Here is a 20410-nt window from a genome sequence, read left to right as displayed (position 1 = left end):
ATTCCTGTCTTGCCCCTAGATTCTTCTTGACCTTTTTTTTTTTTCTTAGATTCCATATATATGTGTTAGCATACGGTATTTGTTTTTTTCTTTCTGACTTACTTCACTCCATATGACAGACTCTAGGTCCATCCACCTCACTACAAATAACTCACTTTCGTTTCTTTTTATGGCTGAGTAATATTCCATTATATATATGTACCACATCTTCTTTATCCATTCATCTGTTGATGGACACTTAGGTTGCTTCCATGTCCTGGCTATTGTAAATAGAGCTGCAATGAACATTTTGGTACATGTCCCTTTTTGAATTATGGTTTTCTGAGGGTATATGCCCAGTAGTGGGATTGCTGGGTCATATGGTAGTTCTATTTTTAGTTTTTTAAGGAACCTCCATACTGTTCTCCATAGTGGCTGTATCAATTTACATTCCCACCAACAGTGCAAGAGTGTTCCCTTTTCTCCACACCCTCTCCAGCATTTATTGTTTGTAGATTTTTTGATGATGGCCATTCTGACCGGTGTGAGATGATACCTCATTGTAGCTTTGATTTGCATTTCTCTAATGATTAATGATGTTGAGCATTCTTTCATGTGTTTGTTGGCAATCTGTATATCTTCTTTGGAGAAATGTCAATTTAGGTCTTCTGCCCATTTTTGGATTGGGTTGTTTGTTTTTTTGATATTGAGCTGCATGAGCTGCTTGTAAATTTTGGAGATTAATCCTTTGTCAGTTGCTTCATTTGCAAATATTTCCTCCCATTCTGAGGGTTGTCTTTTCCTCTCGTTTCTGGTTTCCTTTGCTGTGCAAAAGCTTTTAAGTTTCATTAGGTCCCATTTGTTTATTTTTGTTTTTATTTCCATTTCTCTAGGAGCTGGGTCAAAAAGGATCTTGCTCTGATTTATGTCATAGAGTGTTCTGCCTATGTTTGCCTCTAAGAGTTTGATAGTGTCTGGCCTTACATTTAGGTCTCTAATCCATTTTGAGTTTACTTTTGTGTATGGTGTTAGGGAGTGTTCTAATTTCATACTTTACATGTAACTGTCCAGTTTTCCCAGCACCACTTATACAAGAGGCTGTCTTTTCTCCACTGTATATGCTTGCCTCCTTTATCAAAGATAAGATGACCATATGTGCGTGGGTTTATCTCTGAGTTTTCTATTCTGTTCCATTGATCTATATTTCTGTTTTTGTGCCAGTACCATAATGTCTTGATTACTGTAGCTTTGTGGTATAGTCTGAAGTCAGGAAGCCTGATTCCCCCAGCTTGGTTTTTCGTTCTTAATATTTCTTTGGCTATTCGGGGTCTTTTGTGTTTCCATACAAATTGTGAAATTTTTTGTTCTAGTTCTGTGAAAAATGCCAGTGGTAGTTTGATAGGGGTTGCATTGAATATGTAGATTGATTTGGGTAGTAGAGTCATTTTCACAATGTTTATTCTTCCAATCCAAGAACATAGTATACTCTCCATCTATTTGTATCACCTTTAATTTCTTTCATCAGTGTCTTATAATTTTCCACATACAGGTCTTTTGTCTCCTTAGGTAGGTTTATTCCTAGATATTTTATTCTTTTTGTTGCAATGGTAAATGGGAGTGTTTTCTTAATTTCACTTTCAGATTTTTCATCATTAGTGTATAGGAATGCAAGAGATTTCTGTGCATTAATTTTGTTTCCTGCTACTTTACCAAATTCATTGATTAGCTCTAGGAGTTTTCTGGTAGTATCTTTAGGATTCTCTATGTATAGTATCATGTCATCTGCAAACAGTGACAGTTTTACTTCTTTTCCGATTTGGATTCCTTTTATTTCTTTTTCTTCTCTGATTGCTGTGGCTAAAAATTCCAAAACTATGTTGAATAATAGTGGTGAGAGTGGGCAACCTTGTCTTGTTCCTGATCTTAGTGGAAATGGTTTCAGTTTTTCACCATTGAGGACGATGTTGGCTGTGGGTTTGTCATATATGGCCTTTATTATGATGAGGAAAGTTCCCTCTATGCCTACTTTCTGGAAGGTTTTTATCATAAATGGGTGTTGAATTTTGTCTAAAGCTTTCTCTGCATCTATTGAGATGATCTTATGGTTTTTCTCCTTCAATGTGTTAATATGGTGTATCACATTGATTGATTTGCGTATATTGAAGAAACCTTGCATTCCTGGGATAAACCCCACTTCATCATGGTGTATGATCCTTTTAATGGGCTGTTGGATTCTGTTTGCTAGTATTTTGTTGAGGATTTCTGCATCTATGTTTATCAGTGATATTGGACAGTAGTTTTCTTTCTTTGTGACATCTTTGTCTGGTTTCGGTATCAGGGTGATGGTGGCCTCATAGAATTGAGTTTGGGAGTGTTCCTCCCTCTGCTATATTTTGGAAGAGTTTGAGAAGGATAGGTGTTAGCTCTTCTCTAAATATTTGATAGAATTCGTCTGTGAAGCCATCTGGTCCTGGGCTTTTGTTTGTTGGAAAATTTTTAATCACAGTTTCATTTTCAGTGCTTGTGATTGGTCTGTTCATATTTTCTATTTCTTCCTGGTTCAGTTTCGGAAGGTGGTTCATCATTCAATCAAGAATTTGTCCATTTCTTCCAGGTTGTCCATTTTATTGGCTAGAGTTGCTTGCAGTAGTCTCTCATGATCCTTTGTTATTTCTGCAGTGTCAGTTGTTACTTCTCCTTTTTCATTTCTAATTCTATTGATTTGAGTCTTCTCCCTTTTTTTCTTGATGAGTCTGGCTAATGGTTTATCAATTTTGTTTATCTTCTCAAAGAACCAACTTTTAGTTTTATTGATCTTTGCTATCGTTTCCTTCATTTCTTTTTCATTTATTTCTGAACTGATCTTTATGATTTCTTTCCTTCTGCTAACTTTGGGGTTTTTTTGTTCTTCTTTCTCTAATTGCTTTAGGTGTAAGGTTAGGTTGTTTATTTGAGATGTTTCTTGTTTCTTAAGGTAAGCTTGTATAGCTATAAACTTCCCTCTTAGAACTGTTTTGCTGCATCCCATAGGTTTTGGGTCATTTTGTTTTCATTGTCATTTGTTTCTAGGTGTTTTTGATTTCCTCTTTGATTTCTTCAGTGATCTCTTGGTTATTAAGTAGTGTGTTGTTTAGCCTCCATGTGTTTCTATTTCTTACAAATTTTTCCCTGTAATTGATATCTAGTCTCATAGCATTGTGGTCGGAAAAGATACTTGATACGATTTCAATTTTCTTTACCAAGGCTTGATTTGTGACCCAAGATATGATCTATCCTGGAGAATGTTCCATAGCTCTCGGGGTTCAGCTTTGGATTTGGACCCACCTCTGTGTGTGGGTCGCCTGAAGGTGTCTGTTCTTCGCTCAGACAGGACGGGGTTAAAGGAGCAGCTGATTCGGGGGCTCTGGCTCCCTCAGGCCGGGGGGAGGGAGAGGTCCAGATGCGGGGTGAGCCTGCAGCAGCAGAGGCCAGCGTGACATTACAACAGCCTGAGGGATGCCGTGTGTTCTCCCGGGGAAGTTGTCCCTGGATCACAGGACCCTGGCAGTGGCGGGCTACACAGGCTCCTGGAAGGGGAGGTGTGGAGAGTGACCTGTGCTTGCACACAGGCTTCTTGGTGGCGGCAGCAGCAGCCTTAGCATCCCATGCCCATCTCTGGGGTCTGCGCTGATCGCCGCTGCTTGCACCCGTCTCTGGAGCCCCTTTAAGTGGGGCTCTTAATCCCGTCTCCTCGCGCACCAGGAAACAAAGAGGCAAGAAAAAGTCTCTTGCCTCTTCGGCAGCTCCAGACCTTTTCCCGGACTCCCTCCCGGCTAGCTGTGGTGCACTAGCCCCTTCAGGCTGTGTTCACGCCGCCAACCCCAGTCCTCTCCCTGAGATCCAACCGAAGCCCAAGCCTCAGCTCCCAGCCCCCGCCCGCCCCGGTGGGTGAGCAGACAAGTCTCTTGGGCTGGTGAGTGCTGCTCGGCAGCGATCCTCCGTGTGGGAATCTCTCCGCTTTCCCCTCCACATCCTGTGCTGTGCTCTCCTCCGTAGCTCCGAAACTTCCCCCTTCCACCCCCAGCAGTCTCCGCCCACGAAGGGGCTTCCTAGTGTGTGGAAACCTTTCCTCCTTCATGGCTCCCTCCCACTGATGCAGGTCCCATCCCTATTCTTTTGTCTTTGTTTTTTCTTTTTTCTTTTGCCTCTGTTTTTTCTTTTTTCTTTTGTCTTACCCAGGTACTTGGGGAGTTTCTTGCCTTTTGGGAGCTCTGAGGTCTTCTGCCAGCATTCAGTAGGTGTTCTGTAGGAGCTGTTCCACATGTAGATGTATTTCTGATGTATTTGTGGAGAGGAAGGTGATCTCCGCGTCTTACACTTCCACCATCTTGAAGCCAAGGCTCTGTCTCTTTTTCATGTTGCATATTTTTGTTAATTTTTTTTTTCTTAAATTATTTCTTAAATGTCTGGTGATACTTGGTTGCTGTTTTATATTTAAGAATAAAGGAACAGAAATGGCTGAGCCCTCTGTACTTGAGTGGGTCTTGTTGTTTAGAAGACTTTACTTTAGGGTAAGCCAGCAGCTAATCATTAGGCTTAAAGTCCCTAAGTATCAAAATAAAAGAGAATTTATTCTACCGTTGTAAGATGCATTCTTAATTGCCCTTATTGTCCCTCAGCAGTCCACGTAATTTCATTAGTCTATGTTAAGGGGGATGGTCAGGAGGGGCAGTGAAAAAAATCTTGCTACAAGGATATTTGTGTAGGAAGTAGAATTGGTGAATAGAAGGGTGGCTAGTCCATCTATCCACGTTGATGATTTTGTTTCAGCCCCAGCGTCTCACTTCTGCCCTCTATTTTTCCTGGCACTGTTGAACCTTAAGCCTTTGGGTGCTTGTTTCGGGCAAAAGGGCTCCCTCCTCGCCCCATCTTTGGCAGTTTCCTCTGCCTTGCTTCATTGCATCCAATTTGTAACAGTTTGATATCTTTTTAACTCCTTAATTTAATGCATAAATTAATGAGGTTTCAGGAGGAAGTTTAGATAAAGGTACGCTTCAATCCTTCCTTGTAAAATAAATACTCGCCTGTTTAAAAGCCTTTTCACTGACCTAGAGAAGCTGCCCTTAAAACACGTAAAATGAAGAAAACCCAAGAACAAACGTAATTATTATACTGTTGCACATCACCATAGTCATCATGGCGACACTGCTATTAAGAATCATTCAGACAAGGCTCTGTACTGAAATAAATGCAAACTGCACATCTGCATGTATCTTAGGGTACACAGGGTAAAAAGGACTACTGATTTCATGTTTCTGAAATGTCCTTTTTGTGGGCAATAACTCACTAACATTCTCAAAAAAAAAAGATGTATTGAAGTTCAAAATTATTTAATGAGATAGTTGCAAATATCTTATATTTGTGGAGGTTATTTTTCCCTACAAAAGGAATGGAAATGATGCATACATATTATCCCACTTGAATTAGAATTTTATATAGGTAATAAGAATTTGTGCATTGTAGAAGCAAAATGGGCCTACTGTTGTCTGCAACAGCAAATGAAGTATCTCATAACCAGCAATTCAACGTGTTAATTCAGCTGCACCATCCAATACCTACAATTCATCTCAACTTAGTGCACAACAATAAAATTCTTTAAAAATCTGTGACAAAATATATGCTCTAGGTTTAACTCATAGGAAAAATACTATCCTGAAATGGGAGTAGGAGCCACAGAACATAAATTATAAAAATTATCCATCACAATCTATCAATTAATATCACAATGAATTTCTGACATGAAGTCAATAGTCTAGAGTTAATAATGAAATACATATTGGAAATTTTATAAGGAAAATCTGACCAAGGAATGTGAGAACTGTGTGGCCACTGAAATTGGCATCCCCTCAAATAATACAGCGGTCCCTTGGAGCCAGGGCCTGCCAAATGACCACGGGGCCCAAGCACACAATTCTAAAAGTAGACAAAGGTAATGAGATGCGAATTTAGAATCCCCATCCTCCGGTTAAATGACCCAGATGCAAGAGCTAGAGAGTCTGTCTATTACCTACTCAGGGACTAAATGATGAAATGAACAGGAGCTCTTTTTTATTTACATTTTTATATAGAATCAAGAGAACTAATAGACAGTGCAGGCCTGCTACATGAGGATGTATTAAGCCACAGAAGAAAGACAATTGAAAGTCGAGAGCATCACGAAGAAGGAAGAAAGGAAAAGAGGAGCGGGAAAAAGATATGGAAGAAAAAGTGTATTGAGAAATGATGAAACACAGTATTTACTTGAGAAGAAAATGCAGAGCTGCACTGAAAATCTATAGGATATGAGTGAAATCTGAATCATGAACAGACACAGGCTGGTTTCTAATATTTTTCAGGACGAGGGATGTATAGTCCCATTTGAGACTGAACTATCAAGAGAATCAAAGAAACATGAGTCTTGAGGATTCAGAAAGAGGTGGAATTTGCCATGAGAGAAAGAGAAAAGACTGCAGTACTAAGTGTTAAAACTCAGCTAGTCAGTAATCTCATAAACCTCACTTCACTTATAGAATCTGAAAACAGAATTGTTTTCAAATAGATTTTTATTTTTTTAAAAAACCAGAGTGACTCATTACTAGGGTATCTAATTCAAATAATTTACACAATCTAATCAAGTATCAGTCAGTATAAAATAATATTTTTAAGACTGAAGAAAAGTCATTAAACACTGCAGGAGTGTATTAAACAAAAATAAGTAACAGAAAGTTGCTAAAAATCAACCAAAGGCCAGAAGTAAGGAGAAAAATGTACCTCATCAAAGATTAATACATCAGTTCTTTACAGATTAACAGTGATTACAAATTAATATAGATATTCTATAATGTATAAAGCTTACAAAAAACATATTTGAGAAAAAAAATCCAGAAGTTTCAGGAGGATTTTTCCAATACTAATGTTTATGAAAATATTAGTATTTCCTAATGTAATTTAAACAATTTATGAATAGTACTGCAGGAAAATAAGCTATTTCTTATTACGTTAGTTACAGATGTAGATCTTAGTTATAGATTGAAGTCTATATATAGAAATCCTACTTATAGATTTTAATTTTTTTTCTTTTGTCTGCATCACTGTGTGTTAACTTGTTTTTTGTTTTCTTTTTTACTGGGCACTGGGGCAGGGAGGGGGGAGGGTGGCCTGCACCTATGAAGAGACAAGAATGAATCTACTTGAAGAAAATCACTCTGATTTTTCCATATTTATTTTATTGTCCCTTTCATAATTAGTTTTCTTTCTTAATCTGGTGCTATGACTTCTAAAAGGTAAATATTTTTTGTTTCCAACTCTACAAATCTGAGTTTGTTGGTCAGATTTTCCTCCTTCACTTTCAAAGGCAAAACTTATTCAAATAGGAAACAAAACATAGAAACACGGGTTCCATTTCCAATTCTCTTGCTTCATACTTTGTGACTTAAAGCAGATCATTTTAATCATTTCATCAAAATAGCATAGTCCGTACCCTGTCACTCATCAGCTTACCCTGGACAACTTACTTAACCTTTATGGGTCTCAATTTCCTTGCCTGTAAAATAGAGGTACTAATAAAAACTACTTTGGAGGGTGGTTATAATTAAATGAATTGATATCTGTAAAGCACTCAGAACAATGTCCAGAACATAGTAGCTTCTATATTTTGTTAAAGAAATAAAAATTAAATAAATCTGAAAAATGTACTAGATGTAGTTCGGTTGCTTGTAACCTCACTGTACAACAGATTCATCTGGAAAAATGTTTATGAAGATAGATCGTTATGGATCCATCCCAGGCAAATGAGAATCTGTATCAGTAGAATCTGATAACCTGTATTAAAACAAGCAAACAAACAAAAATCTCTTGAGGTAATTTCAATTTCCAAACTGGTTTGTCAGCAGTGACATTATACGATACCACAGGTCAGTTTAACTACATCTCACACACTCCATCAGCGTCCTTTTCCTCTTCAATGGCCGCAATAGTCACTATCCAAAGCCACTTGGGATTTAATAGCAGCAGCCAGTTTTCCAAGAGCAGAAGTTTAGCTTTGGAATTTTCTTTCTTACCTAAAGCAAAGCTGCTTTGTCCTCACCAAGGCAAACAAAGACGTAAAAAAGGAGCAAACTGATCCCTAAAGGCTGGGACATACTGGTTAAAGGGAAGGACAGAATAAGTTCTTACGACATGCTCCTTTTGTTTTTGCCCAGCATTCATTCTTTATTCAAGGACACAGATTGGCACCATCTTAGTGACAGTGATTTGTGGTTAAGTGCCACGACGGAGCAAGTTGCCTCCAATTCTCCAATCCTTTCAATAAACACTGATGCAATAAACTGAGGCTAGTGTAATTGCTAGCATCCTTCCTAGGTACAAATCTTATTGCCCAAACTTCCAAGTAGAAAGAGAAGGGAATAGCTGTAAGGACGAAGTCATGAGTATCACAACCATGCTGGCCTGTGCTGCTTGGTTGCTTGGGATCCACTGGGTAGGCAGTATATCTAGTGGTTCAGACTAAGGAAGTGTTCCCAATCGCAGGCTACAGAATGTGGTGAAATAAATTACCAGACTGTGATGAAATTTTCTTCAGTCTTTGTTAAATTAGAAAAATAAATGCAATGTAGAAAAATGCACAGGGAGCTAAATTTATTCTATTTTAAGAACTATATTTTGAGATTTAGTACTGCCACCTTAGTTGGTGTTACAATGTGCGGTCTTTCATAAAATGATGGTGATAATAGACTTCTAAAAATCATTCTTACCATGCAAAAGAAAATGTTCACATGGAGGTTGATGCTCATTTTTTTTTTTAAATTTTATTAGTCAGTGAAAATGTCAGACTGGGAACTATCAGAGCACTGGCTTCAGAGACAGACAGAACTGATGTGATCCCTGGCCCTAATGAGACATATTAGCTGTGTGACTTTGAGCAAGTGACTCCTCATTTATACAGTGGCGATAGTAATAACTACTTACAGCTCATACGATTATGAGGATAAAATGTAGTTCAAGCTATTAGATGTTTACTTACTCACAATACAAGTGCAAAGTATGTATCCAATAAATTTTAGTTATTTTATCAGTTTGTAACTCTTCATTTTTAACTCCCTCATAAATAAGTTGAAATGGCTGTAACTTTACATATATTTTTTTCCAAGTATTTATTCCCCATTTTTTTTCATTCGACTAATGGCAGTACTGCATGCGGGTCTTGATAGTCATGTAAATCTCATCCTCTCTATCTAAAACTAATTATATAACAAAAATCTCAAGAGGAAATTAAGTTATTATTCTTCTGATCTACAATAAGATAATTCTCCCCATATGTCAAAATTCATTTCTTAACCAAAAAAAAGCACTGTGCTTACAATATCAAGGCAATTAATATTAGGCAAGAGACTAAGTTGACATTTACTACAGTCTCTGAGGTGTAATTTAGAAGATTTTGAATGTGCAGGCTGTGCTTTAAATTCTTCTATTTACAGTGGCTACTTAGCACATGTATTATGTTCACCAAAGTGCCAACGAAGAATTTAATCACACTCTTCCTATAATATTCTACAAGATCTTAAATAAGATTTAAGTGACAATTCAATGTAGTTTAATGTACTAAACAGAGTCCCAATTAATTCTACATCATGTTAAAAATCCTGATATATCTTGGACAGTTCCCATATATCTTAACAGTAAGCACTCCTGAAAAAAAACAGGAAAGAAGCCTGAGTATTTAATATGGACAGTGTGTTTAATTTTCTCACATAACAGAAAATAGAATCACAAATATGTTCACACCTATGATGGTAACAGTCACTACTTTCCCTACATCCCTCTCAAGCTATGTTGGGAGGATTAACCGTTAATACGGAACAATTTTTAACAACTGATACTTTGCATCTTGCTTTCGGTCTATTGTGAAGGGAGGACAATTATAGTAAACATTAAGAGAGAACCTGATAGTTCATGAGGTCTGTAATTATGTGGACATTTGAGTAAAGCTGGGCCCTCAGAGGAAAGTTAGGCTCCAGTAATCTCTTAATAACCTGCAGTAATAACTTTTAAAAATTAAGAATTTCAGCTTCAATAAATAGGTCCCAGATATACTAAAAAAAAAAATTGGAAAACTCATAGCTAAAAATGAATTTTAGTTATTGTATTTAAAAGGGACATTAGAATACATATTAATCACACAGAGGTCTTTAGCCACCTGTAATTATTTCTTGGTAATCATCTTGGACCAATTAAACATATTATTATAAATAAACTACCTTGAAAACATACAAATAGATATAAATTTGAATCAAGAAGAAGTATCAAATGAATAAAACCTATTTGATTATACTTTGCTCCCAAAGATAACTGCTTATAATGCCCTCAATGAATGACCAACTACTACTAAATTCATATGTGTATTCATTTTCACAAACTTCTTTGAATTCTCTAAGTACTAAATTTCGCAATGGAAAGCTGGACTCTTCAAAAATATATATGCCTGTTTACAACAGAATATTACTCAGCCATAAAAAGGAACGAAATTGGGTCATTTGTAGAGATGTGGCTGGACCTAGAGACTGTCATACTGAGTGAAGTAAGTCAGAAAGAGAGAAACAAATATCGTATATTAATGCATATATGTGGAATCTAGAAAAATGGTATAGATGATCTTATTTGCAAAGCAGAAGTAGAGACACAGACATAGAGAACAAATGTATCCATACCAAGAGGGTAAGGGGAGGTGGTGAGAGGAATTGGGAGATTGGGATTGGCATACATACACTATTGATACTATGTATAAAATAGGTAACTAATGAGAACCTACTGTATAGCACAGGGAACTCTATTCCATGCTCTGTGGTGACCTAAGTGGGAAGGAAATCCAAAAGAGAGGGAATATATGTATACATATAGCTGATTCACTTTGCTGTACAGTAGAAACTAACACGACATTGTAAAGCAACTATACTCCAATAAAAATTAATTTAAAAAAATAAATAAAAACACCACTTAAACCCTGAAAAAAAAATGTATGCCTGTAACTGAATGGCAGAAATACTTAACTAAACAATGTGCTTTAAGATAGAAATTGTAAATAGAAATCTAATCTGCTAAAATGGTAAATGGTTTATCAAAGCAGACAGTACAGGATCTTTAAATGTGATTTATGTGTTCAAACATATGCTTAGTATGTATCTGGTGGAGAGGGCAGGGGGGATATTAAGAAATGTCATCAAATAGACTTCAGAGTCAATATGAGTATAAATATACTTAAGTCTTGATTTGATGCTTCACATGTGTTTATTCTGATGACAGGAAGCATTCAGAACCAAAGCCCAATTAAAATTCTTGAATAATTAGGCATATGGTCACTCAGATTTCAAAGTAGTGGTCCTGCTAGATCTCAATAGGTTTAAGATGTCTACACGTTCCTACTACTGATGGCGACATAAGCCCAAAAACGTGATGTATTAAAAGTCACAATCCAGAATTTGTTGTTTATTGCAAAAGGTGCCTCTTGAAAACAGGATGTTTAATAAGGCAAATTAAAGGACAAAACTATAGGATCTGTTCATTTTCATAAAGCACAATAAACACTTATCAGAGACATGTAGTATTGTTATTTATTTCACATGGTGGGACTTTATTCATACTTTACTCTCAGCCATTTTCTATACTTTTCTTGTTATTCAGAAATACCAATATCTTCTTCATTTTCCTAACTAGAAAGAATAAAAATATTCATTTATTTCATGTTCTCTCACCCTCTTCCTAAAATGCCAAAGTTTTAAAAAGCTGCAAAATCTCTATTACATGGAAATGTTCCTAGTACAACTACCACTTCTAAAAATCAAGGTGGCAAAATGGAAGCACTGTATTTCACTCTGACATAACTTTAACCTGAAAGTAATGTACATTAAGTTAGAAAGTTAAATGTGTCTCAATATTCTTATCAGTTAGAAATCAGAATGTAACTCAACCAGTATCAGCATGTCCACCTTCACTATGTCTTTGCTATTTTTAAATACAAAAAAAACTGCATAGAGTATGAGTTGATTTATAAGTAATATTTTTAAAGCAAAATTGCCTTGAACATGCTCCTGAACAATACTCATGGTAAATACCCAACTATTTTAAGAAGTAACTAACATATCATCAAAACAGCAATATTGCAGCACAGGGATTCCTACTAGTACATTGTATCAGGAGGCATTACATTTCCAGGTACTTTGGCAAATTCTCATATACATGTAGTATCACACCTCTCATATATATTTGAAGCAGTAAGGAAACCTATAAATTATTCACGGTAAGTGATTCAGTTTGAAGATCAGTTTATAGCCCCCAAATATTTTAAGCTGATACATCTGTTCTTTATATTAAAAAAGAGAACTTTTCACTTGTTAAAACCACAGGAAAAGGGATTCCCTGGTGGCGCAGTGGTTGAGAATCTGCCTGCCAATGCAAGGGACACGGGTTCGAGCCCTGGTCTGGGAAGATCCCACATGCCGCGGAGCAACTAGGCCCGTGAGCCACAACTACTGAGCCTGCGCGTCTGGAGCCTGTGCTCCGCAACAAGAGGCCGCGATAGTGAGAGGCCCGCGCACCGCGATGAAGAGTGGCCCCCGCTTGCCGCAACTAGAGAAAGCCCTCGCACAGAAACGAAGACCCAACACAGCCAAAAATAAATAAATTAATTAATTTAAAAAAAAAAAACACACACACAGGAAAGTATTCACTCGCAAATGATGTCATGCCCTAGTTCACTTTCAGGTAAGAAGGTTGAGAGAGGCCACCCATCAGAGCCTCTAAACTCATTTCTTTAGTTCTGCAGTGACTGTTAAAGAATATCAGTCAAGTTAAACACTTGCCCAGAGGGGCAAATTCAAGCAGCGAATGAGTTAAAACGACACAGAGGACTCACGTTTCAACATCCCTTCTACTAGTCTTCAATTCCCATTCATAAAAGACTAAATGAAACAAAACAGAGAGGCAGAATTCAAGTTCTTGTATGTAGGCTTATAAGCATAGCTAGGTAACTTCAAAGCCAATAATTAGCTCCATGGTAATCAATCAACCAACAAGTTTCCAGCAAGCATTTACTAGTTTTCCTACATTGTGCTAGGGCCTGCATATCTGAAACAGCACCTGTCCCAATCTGGACACTGGGATCCAGAATTAATCTATACCAGCAGCACTGTGTTTCCTTTGGAAAAGCTTTCTTTTCTTCTCCCCCAAATCTTATCTAAGACACAGTGCCTCTACTTAAGCAAGCAGCTTAAGCCCTAGAATGGGATGAGCATCACAGAAATGGTGAATTAAAAACATTTAACTAAACAAGCAAAAGCAGCCAGGGAAAATTCTCAATGGAGTTGAAGGTGGGCAGGGGCATAAGGAAGAGATGTGAAATCCTGGTTTGTGGGGAATGGTGCAGAGAAATGCACGTTTCTTATGTTCAAAGCCCGCCTTAGGCTGTGAAAATTCTCCAAATCTATCCACCTCTGAAATCACTCTAACAGTTTCAATATTAAGGTTCTAATTCTGCAGGAGAGGAGGAGTTTGCAGAGATCCCGAGAAAGGAAAGATTAGTAACGCAACAGAAAAGTCAAGATGAAGAAAAGGAAAGGATGGGTGAAGGAAAGGAGAATGATCTGGGAAGATGAGAGATCAAAAGTAAGTCACCAATAGGTTGACCTTACTTTGCAATAGTCTGAAACCAGCAGGTTTCTCTAACACTAGAGGGCATGAACGCAAACACACACACACACACACACACACACACACACACACACACGGTGGTGGGGGCAACCCTGAGCAAAGGCAGCCTTCATACAAAGCTGAAGATCTGGGGGCCCCAAGGATGCTCGAAATTTCAGGGGGCTCGGGCAGCCAAGTGTCTTTACCCCTGCAAATAAAATCTTCATGCTGTATTTGTGGGAAGAGTGACCGCGCTCTCTCCCAAGGAAACCGCTCAAGGATTGAGTGTTATGACAGTCGAAAGCAGGCAATCCCCAGCGCTCCTCTCCTCCGTCAGCAACACCTTTGCCTCAGGAAAGCTCCCACCCTTTCCAGGTTAGTTTTCCCTGGATCCCGAAGCTTCTGTGTTTATCTGCCCACTGTCTCCTCCTGTGGCTGCCTGTAAGGGTTGGAGATGTAGGCTCTCCACCTGGAAATTCAACTGATCCTAGTCAAAGAACGGGGTAAGGGGAGGGGCGCCGGCAGCTTTCGCTGTCCAAACCAGCAGCCTCCGTGCGCCCGGGTTCGTGGCAGCGCAGCTCCCTCGGACCCAGGGAGGGGAGGCGGCCCTCGCGACCCTCATTCAGCCCCTCGACTCTATGACAGCCCAGACAAGAGCCCTCTGTTTCCAATCCCCTCGTCCCTTCCGGCCCCGAGAAGGGAGGTCTCCGTACCTGGAGATCTCTGTACCTGGAGGTGCCCAGAAGGTGGGCCGGCCGGGGTGTGCTCTCCTGGACAAGGAGCCTCGGGATCTGGGAGCTGGTGGTGTTCGGGAGGACCAGGCAGGAGAGGTAAGAGAGGGAGACAGAGACAGGCAGCGAGAGGCAGAAACAGAAAGAGAAAATACGGCAAGACGGAGAGACAACGGAAGAGACAGAATAACAGGCACACGGGGACATCCCAAGAAAAACAGGGAGAAAGAGAACGAAAAAGGAACAGTGAGACCCGGAGCGGGTGCGGTGAGCCAGAGAAAGAATCAGAGAAAGAAACCGAGTCAGAAACAGACAGAGAGACTGAGAGGCAAAGGAAAGCAGAAATAGAGAGGAAGGCAACCGTCGAGGAAGACACCCGAGACCCAGCGCGTCCCCGGTGTCGGACGGACGGTGTAGAAGCGCCCGCGCACCGCAGCCCCCGGCCGCCCGCAGCTAGTGGGAGAAAGTTGCCGGGGCGGAAAGGCCGAGCCGCCCCCGGCGCCGAGCGCCACCGGAACGCAGAGGGTGGCCAGTGCCCCCCAGCTCGGCCGGGTAGCGGAGAAAGCAGGGTAGAGGGCGGGCGGCGGTAGAAAGTTCCGCGCCTCTCGGTCCTCCCTCGGCACCTGCAGCAGCGGGAGAGCGGGCTTCGAGAGCCCGGGAGGCCGCCTTACCGGGTTCGCCGGCGCCCCCGCCCCGGGACCGACCCGGGGCGCTCGGCTCTGAGCCCTGCCACCCGCTGCGGGACTTGGCGGCGCCCACCCGGGCACTCCGGGCCGCCCAGAGAGGACTCGCCCCAGACAATCAGAGGAAGAGAGGGGAAGCAAGAGAGAGACAGAGACCTGCTATCGTGGCCAGGGATCCCGCGAAGAGGGAACGGCGGTCCACGCACGGAATTCAGCCTCCGACCCAGACCGGCAGGCGCCAGCCGGCCGCGCCGAGTGCGGGGCGCGCGGAGCCCGCGCTCACCTGGAACCCGCGCCGGCCCGCGAGCGCCGCGCGCAGCCCCGCTTCCCGCCCGCGCCTCTCTCTTCACACTTCCCCGCGAGCAGAGCGAGCCGGCTCCGGCCTCGGCCAGCCCCGGAGAGGCGCCCTCATAGCGCAGCGGCGGGCTGGAGGGGCTCCGCGAGAGCGGGCGCCGAGGCCGAGGAGGCGCAGGAGAACGAGCGAGGGCTCCTAGCACATTGTCACCTCGGCAGAGACGCCGCCACCGCCTGGTCACTTCGCCCCCCTGCCCCCTCCCACCCCAGCCCGCTCCCTCCCAGCCCCTCCTCCTCGCGTGGTTCCTCCCCCTCCCGTAGCCACAGCCTGAAGGCCTCTCACTGGGCTAGTATCATTTACGTAACCAGCCCCCCCGGCCCTCCTCCCTCCCGGCTCCCGCTCCTCCCCGGGCTTGGGCGGTGCGCACAGAGCGCGCTCCAGCTGCTTCTGGAGCTGGCGCTCCTGCGATGCGCACAAGTCCCGCGATAGTTGGCAGTCACGGCCCCCAGCTGCAACCGAGGGGTCGGCTCTTTTCCGCCGAGAGCGTCCGGCGACCCCTGGCCGCCCCCGGGCCCCACCGTGAGAAAACAGGCTTGCGTGCACTGTGTCGGCCCAGTGCACCAGAGCGCCTCTTAGAGGGGTGCTGGCGTGGGGAGGGGGGGTGCAGGGGCTCGCAGACGGCCCTCGGGGAACGCTCTAGCAACCTCACCCCCGCTGTCGGCTCTCCAGTGGAGAGAGGCTGCGGGGAACTTGAGGTTTAGGCGCCCTGAAGCAGAAAGGACAGACAAGAGTTTGACCTCCTGTCCATTACAGTTCGTTTACCCTGCCAGGATCCTAGTGTTCTGGCTAGCGACAGCTGCTGCCACCAAAAGCACTGTAAGCGACTTGGAAACGCAAAGCGCTTCCTTGTGCTCTTGAATTTTTTAGGGAGCGGTAAAGAAAAAAGCGAGGCTTTGATTTCCTTTCTCAGTCAGGAAGATAGGGTCTTTGACACCACACACACACACACACACACACACACACACACACATACACACACACACATGCACACACACAGGCGCCTGAATGCTTGCATTTCAGAGTAAAGTTACTGTGTAGTGTCATAAAAAGTCCATGATACTAAATGAGTTAAAATACATGTAAGGATTTTAGAACAGTGCATGGAACAAGGCACAAATTTAAGATTGAGGTATTATTAGCATTCTGAGACTTGGGACCTATCCCCCACTGCCATGTGGGAGGGACTCTTCTAGGAAATTGGGGTTGCTGAGTTCAAGTCTCTGCTTTGCCATTTATTCACTTTTGGCTCTTGGTCAGTTTTGGTTCTTGACTTAATACAGTTTCAGTTTTCTTATTTGTAAGAGGGGGTAACATAGGGGTCCTTTCCTCCTCTCACAGGGTCACTTCATGTTGTCTTAGCTCCGTCTTTTTAGTTTATGTGGCAAAAGTAGGGGAGGATATGAGACCTACTCCAAAAATATTAAGAGCCATATTGTACCAACATATTAATTTTAATCTAGTATGTCAATGATATTCTTGATTATATTCATGAAAGGCAATTTTTAGAGATGTTATCTTTATATCCTTTTATGAATCAATTATTATCTAAACTGGTATGATAATAACTATATTTAATGTTTCCTCCTACACTGTCCATCCTGCCCAACCCCCCGCCCCCATCTCATCAATTAGGGAGCCTCTACCAGAGGGGTTTCTGTGCATGTGTGAGGACACAGGGTGCCACTCATAACACCAAGGACACTGGTCTTTTTCTCTATTGCTTGCTTTTGTGAGTTCTGTCATCACATCACTCACCTCTGTATGGCATATTGAGAAAAGTTATGGACCAGCAGGTAAAAGATTGAGCTTCTAACGCTGGCAGAGCCACTTATTAGACATATGTCCTTGAAAAACATATAAGCCCCCATTCTTACATTCTTCATCTCTAAAAAAGATAGCAATAGCATTTTGCAAGCTTTGTAGTAATATTTAACTAAGGCAAGAATCATAAAACTAGTTGGTAAAAGTTATACATGCAGTTAATTATGTAGTCCCAAAGTATCTCCCTGGGAATTATTATCTTTTGCTGTATAGCACACCATTCCCAAACTTAGTGGCTTAAAACAATAAACATCTATAATTTCCAAATTGTTCCGAAAAGCAACAGAATAGTGCAAACTCCAATGTAGAGCATTTTTCATAGTTCTGCTGACACACATTTACCCAAGGAAGTTACATGGCCAAGCCCAGATTCAAAGGATGAAGTAATATACTCCATGTCTTGATGGGTGAAACTGCAAAATCATATTGCAGAGAAGAATGTACACACAAAGGGGAAGGAAGTACCTGAGGCCATTTTTGTAATCCATAGTTTCTCCTCAATTACAAGGGAAATTTATAAGGAAAAAATATTCCTTAAAGTGAATAAATCTGGTAGACATCGTCTTAACCAAGTGATCAAGATTAAAATCACCAATAATGGTATCAAGTGACATTATGAGCCTCATGATGTGATGCACTAAGAAATACACAATATAATTTATTTAGTATTCCAGACCAAAAAATAAAAGCATAAGCAACTATAATCATGAGGAAGCAAAGGACAAACCTAAACAGAGAAACTCCACAAAATATCTGTACTTTTCATATATGACACTGTGATGAAAGTTAAAAAAATAAAAGGGTGAAGAACTGTTATAGACTAAAGGATATTAAAGAGACATGACTACTAAATGCAACATGTAATACAACGTGAATTGAATACTCAACTGGAAAAAATACGTAACTATAAAGGACGTTGGAACAATTGGCAAAATATGAATAAACTCTGTAATATCTCATCTCTAGGTCTTTTATCTGTGTTAAATTACAACTACTTTTGTATCAATATTAAATGTCCCAGTTTTGCTAATTATACTGTGATTACACTAATGAAATATTTTGGAATAAAAAGGGCTTAGTGGCTACAGTTTGTTCACAATGATTCAGAAACATCTATAGAGAGAATGATATTAACAGTTGTTAAATTTGGGTGAAGAATATAAGGGAATTCTTTGTAGTAAGTTTGCAACATTTTTTAAGTTTGAATTTATTTATTTATTTTTTATGGTAATTCTCTTTTAAACTTTTCCTACCATTTTCCACAGCAGCTGCACCATTTCACATTCCCACCAACAGTGCACAAAGGTTTCTATTTCTCCACATCCTTGCCAACATTTGCTATTTTCTTTCCCTTTTCCTTCCTCCCTTCTTCCCTTCCCCTCCCTTCCTTCCTTCCTCCCTTCCTTCCTTTCTCTTTCCTTCTTTTTCTTTCAAATGAGAGCAGAAACAGTCTGCTCATCTTACAAGAAGGTTAGATGTAATAATTTATGTAAATGAGTGTTAAATATAATAAAAATTTATATTGTACTTTGTTTCAAATAGGACACTAAAAATTTATACTTAATCCATAAGGAGTTACTGCAAGTATTTGTTTACATAAATGGGATGACCAACACTGTACAATTAATCAGTTATAAGGCACAGAGTGACTTAGATGGAGAATATACTGAAGATATGAATATGAGTTTATCAGGTACATTTGCCCATCCTGTGGTTAACCAAGAAGGCAAATTACATATACACACATATATATGCTGAAATTAAATTGTCAGGTTTGGGCAAATTATTAGCAGTGAAGGAGAAGGAAAAATGTATTATATAACTCAGAGAGGTTAAGATTGGATGAGTAGGAGAAAGGAGATGCCTAACATTTCTCTGTTAAGAGAATTAGAAAGCAAGAATTTTATTTTCTAAAGTGAAAATTACTTTAGTGAAATAATACTTCTTTTTTTTTTTTTTTTTACTTTGCATAACAAGTTTATTTTTAAAAGGCATATAGACAGTAAACAAAGTAAACATCCCATCAAGATCTTAACTTCTGCCAAGTATTATCTCTCCTAGAATTGCTCCATTAAGTCCCAGTCTCTAGACATCTTAAATTCAATAATCGTCATCTTCATCAGAGTCCATTACTTTTCTTCTGCTGAATTTAACTGTTGTTTTCTTTTCTGTTTGTTGGCTTACTTTCTAGAGGATTTCTATTAAACCTTGTTCTGATACCTTCCCACTTAGTTGTCCATACCGTGCCATCTGTATAAGGTAATTCTCTACTGCTTTAGTTTTCTCAGGCTTTACAAGTGCTAAGTTACTTAATCGGGCCCAGGCTGACTGATCCAGAACTTGGGCTAAGATACTGTTTCTCATTTCTGCTTCCCTTTGCTTTGCTTCCTGTTGTGCTACATCGCCAGGGTCTTGGGCGTTTTATCTACGGGATTAGTTTGGTGCCTGGCCCTCTCTGGGACTGTCAGCTCCATCAGGCGATGTTCCCCGCTGTACCCTCAGCACCTGGCACACAGCAGACCCTTGGGTCGGTACAATTAAATTCTAGAAAACATTCGGCAGGAACGCTAGTCGAAGCAGGCTAGATCCACGAGCTAAGGGCACCGAGAGACCCGAGGGGCTGAGAATTCTGTTTGGGACCAATGCCTGCCCGGGAGAGAACCAGCCCCTGCCCGGGAGAGCCCCCACCCCCACCTGCCCGGGGCAGCACGTGGTCCGCTGGCCGCCCGAGACCCCTCACGGCGGGGAGAGGGCAATACTTCTTTTTAATTATAATACTTCAGTGGCTTTTCATTGCTTTTAAGAAATAGTCTAAAATTCCTAACATGTCCTACAAAACCTTTATAATCTGGGCCCTACTTACCTCCTTAGTACCTACGATGAGCTAAGCACTGGGGTGGGTACTGAAGATAAAGAATAAAGACAGTCCCATTGAACTTAGAGTCTAGTCCTTCATCCAATGAATATGTATGGAATACTTAGACCATGCAACTTGACTACGACAGTGAGCAAAAAGACAATGACTCTGCTTTCATGAATGCTACGTTTTGTTGTGCTATGTTCTAAACAAATAAGCAAGTATGTAACTATGGCAGGTGGTAACAAATTCTCAGAAGAAAATTGAAACAGGCCAAGAGCTGAGC

The 20410-nt window shown here is 40.8% G+C and overlaps 1 protein-coding gene and 1 pseudogene across 7 annotated transcripts in view; both read right to left on the bottom strand.

The window, feature by feature from the left end:
• The window catches only part of GALNT13 (polypeptide N-acetylgalactosaminyltransferase 13), a 560582-nt gene extending 544946 nt beyond the window's left edge, over window positions 1-15636 (bottom strand). For 4 of the 6 annotated variants that reach the window (XM_082465040.1, XM_082465041.1, XM_082465042.1 and 1 more), the window contains exon 1: window positions 15248-15636. The gene's annotated coding sequence lies outside the window, so the exon portion shown is untranslated. Of the gene's footprint in view, window positions 1-14390; window positions 14476-15247 lie in introns of all 6 variants that reach the window. The other 2 variants (XM_082465037.1, XM_082465038.1) reach the window with 2 other exon arrangements.
• Window positions 15637-16004: 368 nt separating this feature from the next.
• Window positions 16005-19688, bottom strand: LOC309662415 (programmed cell death protein 5 pseudogene; annotated as a pseudogene). Its single transcript has one exon. The product of its transcript is annotated as a programmed cell death protein 5 pseudogene (transcript).
• Between the last annotated feature and the right edge of the window lie 722 nt (window positions 19689-20410).

The sequence above is a fragment of the Balaenoptera physalus genome, assembly GCF_965194825.1.
Source record: "Balaenoptera physalus genome assembly, chromosome: 6".
NCBI lineage: Eukaryota > Metazoa > Chordata > Mammalia > Artiodactyla > Balaenopteridae > Balaenoptera > Balaenoptera physalus.
The sequence above is the reverse complement of the archived record's forward strand: the minus strand, read 5'-3'. Positions and strand labels throughout refer to the sequence as shown.